At 45.1% G+C, this 17,031-nt stretch overlaps 1 protein-coding gene across 3 annotated transcripts in view; it reads left to right on the forward strand.

Moving 5' to 3' along the window:
* PAK3 (p21 (RAC1) activated kinase 3) overlaps positions 1-17,031 on the forward strand; it is a 286,207-nt gene that overhangs the window by 153,991 nt on the left and 115,185 nt on the right. The window contains exons 1-5 of one of the 3 annotated variants that reach the window (XM_025373281.1): positions 6,804-7,003; positions 7,131-7,325; positions 7,981-8,047; positions 8,166-8,275; positions 13,751-13,898. The exons of the other annotated variants lie outside the window; for them this stretch is intronic. The gene's annotated coding sequence lies outside the window, so the exon portion shown is untranslated. Of the gene's footprint in view, positions 1-6,803; positions 7,004-7,130; positions 7,326-7,980; positions 8,048-8,165; positions 8,276-13,750; positions 13,899-17,031 lie in introns of those variants that run through there. 3 annotated transcript variants of the gene reach the window in all.

Consider the following 17,031-nt stretch of genomic DNA (forward strand, 5'->3'; position numbering starts at 1 on the left):
ACAGCTGGAGTGTGACCATCTGGATGTGATTCTCCTCTCTCTGAAATTAAAGAATTTAGACTTCTTTTGTAGTACTTACTACATCTGTCTTGTATCACAGTTTCCTGGGTGTATATTTTCTCTTCCCAACTAGATTCCAAGTTTCTTGAGGAGATGGTCCAAGTTTGGCTCACCTATGTAGCGTCTATAGCACCTAGATATGTGTCTTGCACTTAGTAGGAGCTGAATAAGTCTGTCCTAGGAATTTCTAATGTATCACAAAGACGCCACTGACATTCCCTCTCAAGAACATCTGGAGCCCACGAGAATATAGAGTGATGTTTTTACCTCCAGGGAAATGAAAGTTGGAAGCAGAAAAGCCCACAAGCAATTTCCTTCAATCTCTCTTTTTTGTAGGGCTTTGGTGACTGGGTTCGGCCATGCCCTGCCATCTTTGACACATAGCCCTCCTTTCCCCGGACCATGCCCATGATGATGCCCTTTGAAGAGAGGTAATGTGCCTTGCCTTAGTCAGTTTGGCATTCTACTCACACCTCCCTCTATTCAGCTTTACTGGAGAGTTGCAGAGGTTCCTCACCCCTTCACCACCTGTTCCTCACGTCTCTGAATTATAGTGGATACATGGGTTCAAGAGGGACCTGGAGAGGGTAGGTATGGAACTCTTCAAGATTGTTTCCAGGATTTGGCTGACATAAATTTTCTGAGAGGATCTCCACCATTTGCCTTTTGGTGATTTGTTTTCCCTTCGCCTCCTGAGAGAAATGTTCTATTGCTCACCATTTCAGATGGTTGGGAGTGGGGATGGGGGCACTTCTGCTCCTGACAACCTCATTATGTGGTTATCAGGAGCAGACACTGCCCAGGTTGTCACGACAACCAGCAATGATTCAAAGCTTCCCTGAAAGGTCTGTATCTCCGGCAAATAATCAGCCTTTAGCTCTCAGCAGATGCTGAACTGAGCAGCCAATCACAGGTGAGCTGGAAAAACATGACATCATAGTCCAGCCGGTCCAAAAAAAATAAAAATAAATAAGATTTGGTTTTCTATTTACCTCCTTCATTCTTTATCCCCTAGATTTTGTTCTCTACTTTCTCCTTCTCTTTTTTCTATTTGGTAAAATGGGGAAAGCAATGAAACCAACTTTCCAAATTCAGTTCACTCTGCAGGTTGGACTTAGGTTCCAGTAGTGCAGTGATTGGGATCACGTAAGGAAGGAATATATAATGTGATCTACTTGGGAGAAAAATCAAACAGAGCATCAGCTCAATTAAACAATGTGGTTTGATATGTAGGACCATGGTGGAAGCAGGGCTAATTAAAACCAAGTCAGAGGAGAGGAACTTTCTAATTCTCATATTAATTCACCCAGAGCCACCTGGATTTAATTGTCTTCTGTTTTTCCTTCACTAACTCCCTGGTGGAAGGGAAGAGGGCAAAAGCTGGGGGCTTCAGAAAGCTCCTAAGTTCTACAGGGCAGGTCTCTAACGGGGGATAATTGTAGTGAAAGAAGGTCAGGAGAAATCCTTCATTCCCAAGCTGCCACCATTTAGGGAGCATATGTAAATGCGACTCATCAAGTCTGTTAACGAGATGTATAGCTCAAAAATCTGCTAAATCTGCTTTTGTTCCATTAGCTGTTTGTATCCATACAACAATCCAAGGAGATAGGCAAGGCGGGTTCGACGAAGGAGAAAACTAGTGCCCAGCAAAATTTGAGTCTTGTTCAGGATTTCCTCTCCAGAGGCTAGAATATAACCTGGGTTTCCTGATTTCCAGGAAAGAACTCTGAAGACCCAAGAGAATAGTAATTTCCCAGCCATGGGCTTTCCTCTTTCCCTCACCTCTGATTTTTCAGAGACCTAGGACAAGACCTCTTGGCATCTCTGATGCTCCTTGCTCTTTGCCCAGCAGGTAACCTACAATGCTGCCTGCCACAGAAGAGCTTGAGACCCCAATGATGGACATGGGGAGGCAGGCAGGAAGGGGCTCCATCGTACCAGACTGCAGTAATGGCAACAGGCTGTAATGAGCGGCCCTGAGTGAAGGAGGAGTAGGCACTGTGCTCCTAGCCAATGCTGTGCATCAGCTGCCAAACCCCAGGTTCTTTTGTATTCAGAGAAAGAGTGGGGACTTTTTCTTTTTCTTTTTCTTTTTTTTTTTAGTGCAGCTGCTGTAGCAAAAGATGTGAAGACTGAGATCCACACAGACCCAGAGTCCACTACTGGGAGCAACTTCTGGTTGTAGGACTTGAGGCAAGGATGGGAAGGGAGCAAGGAAATCTGGGTTGCTTTTGCCCAGTGGGTTATTCATTACTGCCTTGCATTCAGTGCCTGCCCAGGTATGGCTCAGCTCAGTCTGGCACACCATAGCCTTGATTGCTACACCTGAATCATTGACCTGGCATTCAGACCTCTTTCAGGATAGCAGGCGTAGTTTGCTTGCTTTCGTCTTAACCAAAATAAGACTGTATTTCCTATTTCCCCTTTTAATGATGTTTCTTACAAGTAAAATATAGTACATGCTTATGGTAAAAACATACAAACAACACAGAAGTATTTAAAGAAAAGAGTTAATGTCCCCCATCATATACACATACCCACATGTCTTTCCTACCCTCTTTTATTCCCAGAGTGTCCCCTTTAGCAGTTAAAACACACATGTACACCCAATTTTTTTTTTTTTTTTTTTTTTGAGACGGAGTCTCACTGTGTCTCCCAGGCTGGAGTGCAGTGGCGCGATCTCGGCTCACTGCAAGCTCCGTCCCCCGGGTTCACGCCATTCTCCCGCCTCAGCCTCCCAAGTAGCTGGGACTACAGGCGCCCGCTACCGCGCCCGGCTAGTTTTTTGTATTTTTAGTAGAGACGGGGTTTCACCATGTTAGCCAGGATAGTCTCGATCTCCTGACCTTGTGATCCACCCGCCTCGGCCTCCCAAAGTGCTGGGATTACAGGCTTGAGCCACCGCGCCCGGCATTTTTTAAACAAAAATAAAATCATAATACACGTGCTGTTCTGCATTTTTTCACTCAAGAATGGGTCAAGGAGTGTTACTATTTCAGTACATAGGGGTTTATATACTTGATTTTTTAAGCTGATGCATAACAGTTCAAAATATGTTCTACCACATAATTTATTTAATGATTCCCTTACTTGGGCAGGAGAAAACTTTGGGAGTTCATAGATATGTCCATGGCTTGGATGGTGGTGATAGTTTCACAGGTGTATACTTATTCCCAAACTCATAGAGTTGTATACATTAAATATGTACAGCTTTTTACACGGCAATCATATTTGACAAAGTGGCTAAAAAAACAACAATTCCCTTACTGAGAGACATTTAGGCTACCTTTTACGTATTATTTTTCATTCTTACATAATATTCAGCATAATATATTTCAACATTTCTTGACATGTTTTTATGAATATATTCATAAGCAAATTCCTTGAGTTGGAATTGCTGGGTCAAGTGGCATATGCATTTTAAAATTTCATAAGTATTACCTACTTGTGCTCCCAAAAGGTTGTGCCATTTACACTCCCATCAATTGTATATGAGAGTGAGCAATGTTCCTTTTATGCAGGATTGGGATGAAACATTTGAAGATATTCATTTCAGTTTACTTCTGTTGTTATAAGCCCCATCCCGGCACTTCTCACTTCTCATGTGAATCAAGGGGCTAGTTGGATTGGTGAGACCCAGAGAAGAAATACAACTCAAGTGGCCATATAGGGTGGCAGAACAAACATAGAACTGAGAGTTGGAGACCTGGTTTCCAGGACCATCTCTGTGAAGCATTGGACAGGTAACTTCAAACCCTCGAGTCTCCATTCTCTCATCTATGAAATGCAGATCATAATAATTGTCATAGTAAACTGTTATGGTTGTTGTGAGGATCAAATGGGAAGATACAAAAGTGGTTTGTAACCTGAGAAGTAGGATACACATGCCAAGTGGTTATGATGGTAGTGTTGTAATACCCTTAAATCGAAGAACTCCCAAGCAAGAGAACAGTGAGTTGGGTGGTAAAAATGGTGAGTTGAGTGGGAAAAATTACACAGATGAAATCTTTAAGATATTTCAGATTAGAATCCCTTCCCTGAGATCTCTCATGCAGTTGCCCTATGTTCTTGGAGAACAAACCATGTTGACAGTAAAGACTGCTTTCTTGTATTAAGAATAATATAGGTTATCACCCTTTCACAGGAAGACCCTAGGCTTGGGTCTTAAGTCCAGTCCTCTTTCTATGACATTACTATGCTTTAATTTGTCAATCACCTAATAGGATTTTATCCACATACTACTTTCTATAATCACTAGGGAGAGAAGAAATACACCCATGAAACGTTTAAATAACCATATGTGGTGACTGCATAAATAGCTCTGAGTTATAGCTGAGGTATATGGGAGGATTAGAGTGAAATCGAACACCTTCTAATTACAATTTAAATCAATAGCCTAGAAGACCCAAGTTAAATCATTAGCCAGGAAAATCCAGTTATATTTTTCTATTTCTTAAAAAAGGTTCTTGTTTGACCCAAATAAATGCATTTTACAAATCAGAGATGTTGACATTGAATAAATTACATTCATTTTGATTTGTGATTTTTTTAGATTATTTTTACCATGGTGCAAAAAAAAAAAAAAAAATCAATGGGATGTGGTTGCTTATTTTTTTACTCCAAGGTTAATTAAAAAGATATCTGTAAAATCACTGGAGTCAGAACCATCCTGATTCCAACCTATTAATCAAGGATTTGAGCGTGAGGGTGTTGGATATTTTTGCATTAAAGACAACCACCACACCAAAAAAGCTATTTTTAAAAATGCCTGATTTTTTAAAAATGCCGGTCTTACATAGTCTGTTTCTTTTACAGCAAGTATGTATTTTAACAAAACCAGTAATACCACATTTAATTTTTAGCAGTAGTAAACTGTATCATATTAGAAAAAGCATGGACATTGGACTCATTTAGATATAAATACCAGCTCTACCACTTTCTACAATGTTAATGTAATACTCATATATGCATTAATACATATATTTTGAATTTAGGAAAATAAAATGCAAAGTGACCCTTAAAATAGTCTGAATTACATAGTTTACTTAGTCTTTGCCTCCCTCTTTCTTGTTTTGCCATAGAGTGGATCATTGTTGTTTTTCTCAATTCCCTATATCATCACAATTTAAAATGAATTAGTCCAAAAGAGGCATCCCATTCTTCAACTGCCTGAGATGCTGAGATGTTATGTCTGGTGAATCTGTAGCTCTTTTTTTTTTTTTTTTTTTTTTTTTGAGATGGAGTTTTGCTCTTGTTCAGACTGGAGTGCAGTGGCGGGATCTTGGCTCGCTGCTGCAACCTCTGCCTCCTGGGTTCAAGCGATTCTCCTGTCTCAGCCTCTCGAGTAGCTGGGATTACAGGCGCATGCCACCACGCCCCATTAATTTTTGTATTTTTAGTAGAGACAAGGTTTCATCATATTGGTCAGACTGGTCTTGAACTCCTGACCTCAGGTGATCCACCCGCCTGGGCTTCCCAAAGTGCTGGGATTATAGGCGTGAGCCACCGCGTCTGGTCATCTGTAGCTCTTTTGTACGACTTTTACTAAAAGGACCTGGGCAGATATATTAGTTCACTCTTGTTCTTGGAACCTATTTTGTTGGCATTATGGAGAAATTATTGCTGGATGTTATACAGTGTAGAGAAAATTGAATAAAAGCTCACTGGGGAGGGTCACGATCTATTTTGGTCATTTAAGTATGTGAGGATATATTTATCTTTATAAAAATAAATTTGAAAGTAGAAAGAAAAAGTTACTCATAATACTACTAGTTTAACCCAACTATTACAATTTTATGTCCTCTTCTGATCGAGTCTGTAGGCATATTTTACATCATTACAATTTGAATGTCCTTGTTGTTTTGTATTATTTGACTTTTTCTGGCAGCTTACTGTCTCCTTGCTGGAATTCACCATAATTTACATAACCTAGCCAAATCATGGGGAGTATGGATTTTGGAGTAGCAAGAGATTATTTTTGGAGTTAGATTTTAGAAAGCTTTGGACATCTGCAAAAATTTGAACCGAATCCTAAAGACAAGAGAGAGCTTTGAAGGTTTAAGGGAAAGGATGGACAGAGAGAATCACATTTAAACTCCATTTGAAGTAGAGTTATTTTTATTTTTTGTATAATTCCGTGCTTTTTGGAATGTGTGTACTTCGTATGCAAAAAAGTAGTTTCCCGATCTAGATTGCCATCTCTTTGAATTCCACTGCCACATCTGCCTCTCTTAGTTTTCTGTGTATTTTAGAGATTCCATCAGTTTAACCTGCCTGGCTGACAGGTGGTGTCCCAAATCGAAACAATTTTTTCCCCCGAATAAAGCGTGCCCGTGTAGCTGGACAGATTTCGTCCCCCGAAAATTCATCTGAAATCTCAATTTTCCTGAGGGGAGCAATTAAGGAAGATAAATGAACTCTCCCCTCCTCTCCATCCTGTCAGGTGCCCCTCTTTTTGGATGGCCCCACCTCTGTCTAGACAACCCTGACAGTGTAGAAGTTTCCATCTCCTCTCCCTTTCCCTCTCCATGTTCCCTCCCCTTCAGTTTTTCCCCCCTCCCAGGCGCTTCCTGCCTGGAAACAAAAGATTGGTCCCCAGTAGCCCACTCAGGGCGATTTTAGTTTTATGCTCACCATCTGATTGGCCTAGGTAAGGTGCAGAGCTCGGGTGACGTCATAGCAGAGAACGGCTAGGGAGCGGTTGCCGAGCAGGGGCTCTACCGCGGGCGGGCAGCTGTGCCAGCTAACCGTCTGGGATTTCGCACTGGGGGCTGCAGTTTTTCCCCGCCTCGAGCCAGTGTGCGGGGGCGGGAGAAGAGCCAGGGGGAGCGGGCTGGGCCCGGGGCTGCGGCTTCGGCCGCGGGGCTGCGGCTCCCCAGCCCCGCCAGCTGGAGCTCTCGGAGGTAGAGGAAAGGTCTTGACTGGGTGGCTGGATCCGTGGCAGGTAAATCCCGCGACTAACTGCACCCGGGCTAGCGCGGGGGAGGGGGTGGCTGTTGGATGATGCTTTAAGGCTGCTGGGCAGATGTTCTGCCTTTCCGGACCCCCCTCCTGTCCTGTTTGTGCCCCAGCCTCGAGTCTCCTACGTGGCTCCCCGGAGCCCTGAGACCAAGCGAGCAGTTTGCTTGATCCCGGTTCGCGGACAAGTGGGTGTGTCAGGGCCGTTCCCAGAGGGCCAGGGCTCCTTCGCTTGGTCAAACCCTAGACTCGTTTACTGGGGCCTGGGCCACTTGAGGCAAAACCCGCCTTGAAAGCTACGTCAGCCTGTAAGTCTTCCCTTTCGCCCCCCGCCCCCCTACCCAGCCCCGGTAGCTGTGACAGCAGTTCCCTAGAGAAGGGGAGGGGGTGTGGCCATGGTCTGGCCAAGTCCAGGGCAGAACCCCCCGCCCCCTACACACACACACACACACACACACACACACACACACACACACACACACGAGAAAAGAGAAAAAGTGACGATTTTCTTAAATGGGTGCCTTCCCCTCTTTCTTTTATTTTTGTTTATCGCCCTCCCCTTTTTTGGTGGGGAGATGGTAATAACAGGGGGACTCTTTTCTTCTCCTGTGGGGATTGGAATGATGCAATAACGTCCCCAGAAAGCTCGGGGTCCCTGGATTGGCCCTGTCTTTGTCTGGGGAGCAGTGTCATTGGGTCCACTGCCTCTCCTTCTCCCCTCTTCCCCTTAGCTCGCTGGGGGACATTGCCCTCAGTTTGTGAACTGGCTCTGGCAAGATTATTGCCGCACTTTTGCGTGAACCGAACATTTTAGATTCTTGCTCTGGCAAGTTTCCCTTCCCTAGGTGGTGGTTAAGGGGTGGGGTGGGGTGGGGGATGGTGGGAAGAGGGGGATTCAGGCAAGGAGATATAGAGGCCCCACTTGTTTTTTTTTTTTTTTTTTTTTTTGGTCCCACCTTTCAGAATCCCGTTCCAGATTCTAGACTTGAGGGTTCTGGGCCGTCGGTCTGTAGAAGCGAAGGAGAGAAGGGTGAGTGGCTTGGCTTTGGGAAGCATGATGGGGGCGGTTGCAGTGCTATTTTTAAAAAACGGCTTTCAGCAGGGAAGCCTTTAGCCATGTTAGTCTTGCTCCCCTCATGGTTTTGCAGACTCAAATCCAGGCCAAGTGTATGGCTGTCTGAGGTATTGGAACAGAAGGAGGTCCATTCCTGTTGGTGACAACACCGTGGCCCTGTTCTGGGATGAGCGAGGTGTAAAGGTCAGTGCGGTTTTCACTGGGCCATTTGCAAAATTTTAATTGGACAAGATCTGTGATTTGGTACTTGAGGCCTCCAATCAGGGGCAACTTTGGGCAAAGAGGCTTGATATGGTAATGAATGACTAACAGGCGGAGGCTTGGAGAGAGAGCCATTTGTAAGCCTCTGTTTCTGGATACAAGTGTCATATCCCCCAGCTCATGCAACAAGCAAAATGGGAAGAGACTAGGAGGTAGCCTGGTCAAGAGCTGACAGCCGAGAATCCTGAGATCAGAGAGACCTTAGAATGTCAAGGAGCTGACCCTGCAAGCCTCCGGACAGGCACGTGGGCCTTGTAGGAGAGACCTGACAGGAAAAGGAGGTTCACATGCAATAGGGTTATAAGCTAGGGGACACAGGACCCTAGGGATATTCTGACTAGTTAACGATTCCCACAGGTTGTAGATTTTCCTGGTCAGAGGTGGAAATGGTATATAGAGCAAACAAGTTTGCTGAGGTCTTGGGAGAGGGTGAGTAGTGGACATACCAGGTGAGGGAAACGAGAAATAAAAAGAACTGCAGGGATGGGGAGGTGCTGACATCAGAGACTTTGCTATTTGTGTTCAGAGACTAAGCTACTAAATTAAGGTTAAAGAATGTGGCCAAGGCAAAAAAAAAAAAAAAGAAAAAAAAAGAAAAGAAAAATCAGATCTACAGATCAGATGGAGTAGGCAGGAAGGCAGGAGCAAACTAGAAAGAGAGAGAGAAGAAAAGTCATGGCCTTACCAAGAACCCAAAAGCCCTGAATTCTCTGGTGGGATAGGAAACTTTGGTGGCTGAGGCAGCTGCAGCTCAGCCAAGAATTAGAAGGATGATTCTAGATATTTAAAATCAACAGCATCCCCACCCATGCAACTCACCTTCAGGAACCAGTAGCTTTAACCAAGAGAACAAGAAACTCAATGAGCAGCAGCCTCAACAACTGGCTCTTTCTTCCTGGGTAAGGAGAGGGGAGTGGGGAAGGACAGTGTCCCAAAGGGAAGTGGAGGCGCTATCAATCTGGCCTAGACAGGTAGGTTGACTGCTTTTACATGGGTGGGTTGGGGCCTGGTCTGGGACCCTTGCTCAAAAAAAAAAAAAAGCCCTCCCTCTCAGGATCCCTGGGGACCCTGTGCGTGCAGGGAACTGTGTAAAACCTTTACTTTGGAAGGTAAGTGCAGCAGTCTAGGCATCTGGGGCATAACTTAAGCCTCCGCTACGCGTCCCCCACCCCCACCCCCACCTGCCGGGGTCTAGGCGTTTCCCTCTGCAGGGCCTGGGGTGGACTCCTCTGCCAACTCGGCACTACACAGCTTCTCCAGCAGGGGGCGGAAAAGGGCCTGCAGCGACGCGCAGAACCCGAATCCTCCATTTCAGGTGTGATGCTTAAGCCTCGGATCAACTAACAGCCACACATTTAAAATCTCATTTAGGGTTACCGGAGGACCAAATGAACCTCCGGGTCTGGCAGTCTGTTGCCATTTCCTCCCAAATATGCGTCGCTTCCTACCGCGCTCCGTGGCTTTGGAAGGCATTTGCATTTACATGTGCGGTGATTATTTGAGTCACTAATACACACAGCCTAACCAGGGGTTTAATTGGAAATGTTAATCAATGCAATAGATCTGTGTCTGAGTTCCACATTTGGTCAATTATCTGCAGGTTGGAGCAATCTGTGCTAAACCCAGGGGATGCAATGAGGAGCAAAACGGTGCAGCTACAGCTGGGTCTGAGTCTGGGAAACATAATGGGGAGATGGACTTTGAAAACTGGAAAGAGAGTAACAATTTAGTGGTGGGAAGAGGAAATCATTAGAAAGGTGTGGTCACAGAGAGGCCTGATTGCTGAGATGGAATAGGATGGCCTTGGAACCGACATGGTGGAGAGGGAGGCCAGAGTTTTTCTTTGAGTTTGGAAGGGGCTGAATTTGGAGAGTGAAGATTTTTAGGGGCCAAAGGACCAGGAACTGGGGTGGAATGAACCCTGGGAGTCAGAAGTCAAGTGTTCTGGAGGGGTAGGGTCTGGTCTGGGACTCCCAAACACATTGTCCCAGACAGTGACAGTTTGGGATCCCGGTTGTGTTTAGGGGTTCCAGACAGTGTGTTTGCCCCTCTCTAGGCCTCAGTTTCCTTGTCTTTCAAACGATGAAGTTGGCAGTAGTTGTTCTATAGGGTGGTCCATTTATTCTTGGTAATGAAGACAGGTCCACTAAAGTATAGCCCTCTTCTTTCCCTGTCAGAAAAATTACCCCTTCTTTTTTGTATGCCCTCCAGTTTTGGGGAAAACAATACAAAACAACCCACAACCACATATATTTCATCTCTTTCAACAGTGTGGCTTTACTTTTACTTCAGATGAATGGGGAACAGGAGGGAAAAGAGAAGTCCAAGTTAATAATCTGCTAGGGACCCTATAACCAAGCCCCTGAAAGGTTCTGTGTGGGGAGGTCTCACAGACCTGAGGGGATGGGTGGGTGGCATATATTCACTAGTGGCCCTTACTCCCTAACTCAATCTCAAAACAGAAAGTCTTGGTATGAAGGTGAAGGAAAGGCCTGGCTTAGGTCATATATCCTTTTCCTTCCTATATCTCCCTCTGAGCCCCAGGCACTTTGTGGAATTCAGCACCTTAAAAGAAACACTATCCTTAACAATCAGCACAATAGTGCCCTCTAGTGACCTCAATGGGAACAATTTTAAGATCTCCCCCTGCATCTCAGGGCCCAACCTGATCGCCAGTGCCCTTGTGCAGTGGTTACTCCCTGTGGAGAAGGCTCCCAGTGCTTCCAACCAGCCTGACAGAGAAACTCAGCCAGCCACCATTTCCTGCAAGTCCTTCTCCTTGCATATACGGATGGGGCTGGGGCTTTACAGAGGGAGTCAGCTCCCCATAACTTCCTCCCCAGTGCTGTTTCCTTTGGGCCTGAAAAAGGTTCCAAACCTCCTTTCCTAGACATCTTCCGTGCTGAGCAAGACACTTGGCATGAGAAGGCTCTATGGTAGAGAGAGTAGTTGTCCGTAGCTTCCACCTACCCCCACCACCAAGATGGCAGCCCTAGTCCCCAGACAGGGATTCTGGCAGGAAGTTGGAATGCAGCAAGGTGGCTGGGAGTGGAGTTGGGTTGGTGATGGGTGTTGGGTACGTGCAAGATACGTGCACTGATTTCTACCTTAGTCTCCAACAGGAGGCTGAGTCATAGGTGCATAACAAGGCGGTATAGACATACAACATGATAGAGGCACACAATGCCCACAACACTATGCAGACACACAGCATGGCATAGAGATATGACACAATACGAATTAGACACATTGCACATACACAAAGGATAGAAGAGATGCAATTCACATGCAACACAGTACAGACACATAGCACTCACACAGTAGCTTATTGACACGATCATGTATACAACGTGATAGTAACAGGACACTGTACACACACACAGTATTATGCAGACTCAATACATACCTATCATGGTAGATACGACACAGCACACATATACAGACATACAACATGGTACAGGGAACTGCACAGATATACATGACCAAGTATGCACATGTGCTCACACATCTCCCCTTGCCCTACTCTCAACACAACACACCCCCAGGCAGGTGAGAGGAGTGTGGCTACCCGGTGGAATACCGTGTCCTGTCAGTTGATTCTGCACTGACTCGAGCAAGTGGTGAAATAAAGCCAGGCCACCATGGAGTTAAAAAGTGGTGCTACAATTGGGGCTGGGGAGAGGTGGAGGTAGGCTTCAGGAAAGCTCTTGATCTTGCTCAAAAACATGGAGATTCTTGGTAGTACAGGTTGGGGGTGTGTCCTCCTCCTCTTACATCCTCTAGTATTGTTTCCCACCCCAATGGGTGGATGCTGCCTCTGCTGTCAGCCCTCATCCCCAGAGATGGGCAGGGGGCTTCTTGAGGCCATTCTTCCTGTGCCCTCCTTGAGCCCTACCTCTCTCTGGAGCTTTGGCAGCTCGCACTCCTCTCCCCCTCACCCCACCCTCTTGCAGGGTGAGATCTTGCAGGGTGAGCTCACGTAGGGAGGGAGGGGGCGAATACACCATTCAGTGGTGCAGTGGGTGGGATTTGGAAAGGCTGCTTGGAGTGTGCGTGTGGGAAGCACACATGGAATGCCAGGGATGCTGGGGGACAGATATGCTCTGGAGTCTTGCCCAAGAGCAAGAGGCAGACCCAGAGTATGGCTTGGACTTTTTTTTTCCAGAAGGGGGAATTGGAGAGCATGGGGCTTTTCTTGGCTCCCTAAGGCTTCAATTTTGCAATCTTCGTGTTTAGATAACCATCTAGCCATCTCTTTGGATTAGGACCCTGTTCATTCTGGTCTCTAATAAATAGGTGCTAGCCTGAATCATGCCTCCTTGAGTATCAGCATGTAGTTTCTGCTTTTCTTTGAGGACAAACACCACTGGGGGAAGGGGAAAGGAAAGCAGAGTAGGAAGGATTGCAGAGCTTGAGGTTCTACAGAGAAGATCAGCCTCTCCCTTGAGAGGCTCAAATGATTGTGGGAAAAGGCAGAAAGGGAGGGTTCAAAGAGACTCAGTCTCCTTCATGGTTAGACATGGAAACCTCTGTGGGAAAAATAGGGTAAATTATCACCAAACAACAACAGTAAACAGTGTATATTCACCCTAAGAAACCTGCGGAGGACAGTGGAAGACTTACCTGGTGGAGATAGGAGAAGATAGAGGGGAGCTCCAATTAGGATCAGAGGCTGTGGCCTTTAGCACCTGTGAGATGGTAGCAAATTAGGAGACCTCAGAATATTGTTGCCTGGCAGACAGACTTTTTTTACCCTTCCCCAGTGAAAGGTTAGTGAAAAGGGGAATGGAAATGGAGGTGGAGACTTAGAGTTGAGGGATGAACTGAACTGAACTGAACTGAACTGAATTCAGTGCCACAACATCAGGAAGCTTACATATTCATGGAGCCAACTTGCATTGGCCATTGTCCCTGTTTCCTTTTGTCCACTGGGCTCTACCACCTCCTGTGATTATACATATTGCTCCATAATTATGCAAATTATGTAAATATTTCACATCTGTTTTATTTGATTTAGTTCTCCCAACACTTATCCAAGGCAACTAAGGCAGGCCTTTTCACTTGATACCAAGCAGGCCCAGAATGATGAGGTGACTAACAGCAATTCTCAGCTTGTAACTCCCATCTCCTGACTCCCACTTCTGTGCCCTTTCTGTAATCCTATGTAACAATGCCTTTTTACACTTCTTAGCGCTCTAATTTTCTAGCTTTCTTAAGGGATTTTCTGAAATTCACCAGAGAGATTGAGAAAGAGAGAGAGAGAGAGACAGAGACAGAGAGAGAGAGAGAGAGAGTGTGTGTGTGTGTGTGTGAGTGATGTTTGGTGGGGGTTGGATGAGGGAGCAGTAGCAGTTGGGGAAAGAGGTTCCCTCTCCCCTACAATGCTTCTCTCGGCAGGTTTCCCCCAAGAAAGAGCAGCTGAGTCCTTGCATCTTGTGGCAGCTGGTGTGCCCAGCACTGAGTCTGTAGGAGCTGAAGCCAGCCCGGACCCTTCTCATGGGCAGTGCCCACCTGTGCTGAAGTCCTGCAGCCGTGGCGGTGTGAGGTGAGTAATGGAGTCCAGGGCAGGGAGTTAGGGATCTCCAAATCCAGGCAAATGCTGCTTTTCCACCAGATCTCCCAATATCAAAGACTCTGCCTGGACCTCGTGAGCTAGGCTTCAGGGCATGACCCCTATGTTCTGGCGAATTTTGCCCAGTACAGCTACCTTTTAGTCTCTTGCCTCCCTCCCATCTCTAATATGGGAATGACAGCCTTGACCTACATTTTGGGGTGAGGAGGAGAAACAACATAACAATCATTGCCAAGTCCTTTGCAGATGTCAAGCACCATCTAAGAGCTTCAGTGTAACACAGACATGCTTCCCATCAAGCTGTCATTTCCTTTTCTCCTTTCCTGGTGCCTGGGTGGCTTTTTAGCCACATGCTGCAAATTTGCCAATAAGTTCCTATGATTTCTACTGCCCCCTGAACTTAATTTTACCTTCCTATTTGAAGTGTACCCCCACCCCTTGCATCCCTGCTTCTGGGCCTGTCAGGCTTAGTTTAAACCTTCCCGAACCTTCCCTCTACTTTCCCACCCAACCAGGATGCACTTCCTCCACCAGGTCTCCAACAGCATTTGAGTCTGTAGCGTGCAGTGTAGCACTTGCTGCCCTACTGCCTTCAATAATTCTTGCATGGTTTTTGGAGTATTCATCTTACCAAGAAAACTAGATTGTAAGCTCTTCAAGGGCAGGGACTAGATCTTACAGATCTCTAGACTCCCTTAAAAGGGCTCAACAGTTCCCCAGCAGCCCAGCAGCTTTGCAAGTTGGGCGTCTCTCTCTTCCTCTGCATTTCTTTCCGGTTTCATGGCCTGTCTCTCTGATCATCTATCTGTCTCTTTGTCTGCCTTTCAGGCAGGCATTATAACTTCTTCTGTCAGCTTCTCCATCTGGCCTCTGTTGCTATTCCCTGCAGTCCAGCTACCTGCTTGTAGCTTGCTGTCCCTCCGTCTGGTCTTCTGTCTGTCTATCAGTTGCTGAGGCATCTCTCCTACTACCCAAATCAAAAAAACAAGCAACCAAATGTTTTTAAAAAAACAACCAGAAAAACAAACTAAAAAGACAAGCAAGGAATAAGCAATGTAGTTCCCTTTCACACTGAACATACAATGGGCCTATAGACAAGGTAAAACTGCAGCTCAGCGGCAGGTGTTTCTGTGATGCCTTCTTATGAAAGGGAAGCTCCAGAGTTTCAGCCATGGAATTGAAGGTATGAAATTACAGCCTTGTTGATACTGATGCATTCAGCTTTCTAGCGATGTTCTGGTAGGGGATCCTCTTTAGACCTTGATGGACAGAAGGTAACTAGGACTGACTAAAATGAGAAGCCCCTGAATTGCTCTTTGGTATTCTGTGACAGATGCAATAATAACTTGTATTTATTGTCTACTGTTGCCAGCTCTGTGCTAGGCACTTTACTGGCATAATACCATTTGCTCCTATGGTAATCTTGCAAAGTAGGTTTTTTTGTTTTTTTTTTTTTTCTAATAGTTATTGCTGTTTCTGATTATACAAGTGATACTAGCTGAAGTTAGGTATTATCATCATCACTGTATTACCAAGGAGGAGACAGAGGTTGAGAGAAGCTAAGTAACTTGCCTGTAACAGAAGACATGCTGTGGCTTTGGGAAGAAAGAGACTTCCTGGAGAGAGTTACCCAGCATCCAGTTATTTTGGTATCTTTAGTTCATGCACACACACATACATACTCTCACAAGCACATTCTTGTACTCTTGTACATTCACACAGTCACATTATCCCCTGGGCTCACTCACTTTTCATACTGGAGTCATTCAAAATGATGATCACTCTTACCCCCTCACCCTCACACACAATCATATTTACATACATGCTACATTCAGGTACATTCACACTGCCACAAACTCACATTCACATATTCACATTTTCATATTGATGCACACAACACACCATACACCCCACCCTCGTGTTCACAGCCACTCACACCTTTATGCTATTAATATTACATTCTTACACACTCACAGTCATACACTTTCACACTTTTATTCACACAGAGGATACAATCACCTTTGCCTGCCCAAATTCCTATATAGTCATATATACTCTATACGCAAATAATACATTGACATTCCCCCTGCACACACTCCAACTGTTTCTTATACTCACAGCCCTTCATATACTCAATTTCATACACTCTAGTGTACTTGCATTGATATCATCACTGTTTCTTTCTCATAGTCACAAACTCATCACAGGGACACAAACATGCATACATGCTCATATATCCACGTTTATATTTTCTCACACCATAAGCACCATCTCACCCACTCGCACTTTTACACTTAGAGTTACACACTCTTGCATTCATATACACAGAGCTAAAACAATCTCCCTACTCCTGACACATTCACACATAATCATATTCATACATAGAAACACACATTTTGACACAAATTCACACTCACGCTCACTTTCTTCACACTGAGACATCATCACACTCTATACCAAACTTGTAGGCACGTACTCTAAAATACAACCATACACACATATTTTTCTAAACTCAGCCATTTTCACTGACAACCATCACTCTACCCTCTCAAACTCAAGCACAATCACTTACACACACAGGTATATTCACGTTGACTGACACATACATAGGTTCATTCACATTCAGTACTCATACAAATTCACATAAACATACATACTGCACATGTACTTAACACTCACATATTCACTCACTTTCACATTCAGAACTGCCCACTCAAAATTATACATTTCCTTATTCCCACAGACACACAAGCACTCCTCCACATTCGTGTACATGCACATGTGTACCCTCTCACAAACCATCCCCCACTCATACATCACATCTTTTCACACTGGCACAATCACACTTACTGCACACTCACATTCTTATACATTGCCACTCTTCTACTCTCATACTGACACACCCTCACATTGCTACACACATTTGCACCAGTGAACATATAATGACATGCACAGTCACTGACTCGCATTCACACTAGCACATACCACACTGACATACACAGTTCACATTGCAATAGTCAGTTGACTGTGCTTCACACAGGAAATTACTGATACCATATGACAACATAGACTCACACTCACACTTGCCATGCCACATTCTCACTTA

Source organism: Theropithecus gelada, chromosome X (genome assembly GCF_003255815.1).
Source record: "Theropithecus gelada isolate Dixy chromosome X, Tgel_1.0, whole genome shotgun sequence".
Taxonomy (NCBI): domain Eukaryota; kingdom Metazoa; phylum Chordata; class Mammalia; order Primates; family Cercopithecidae; genus Theropithecus; species Theropithecus gelada.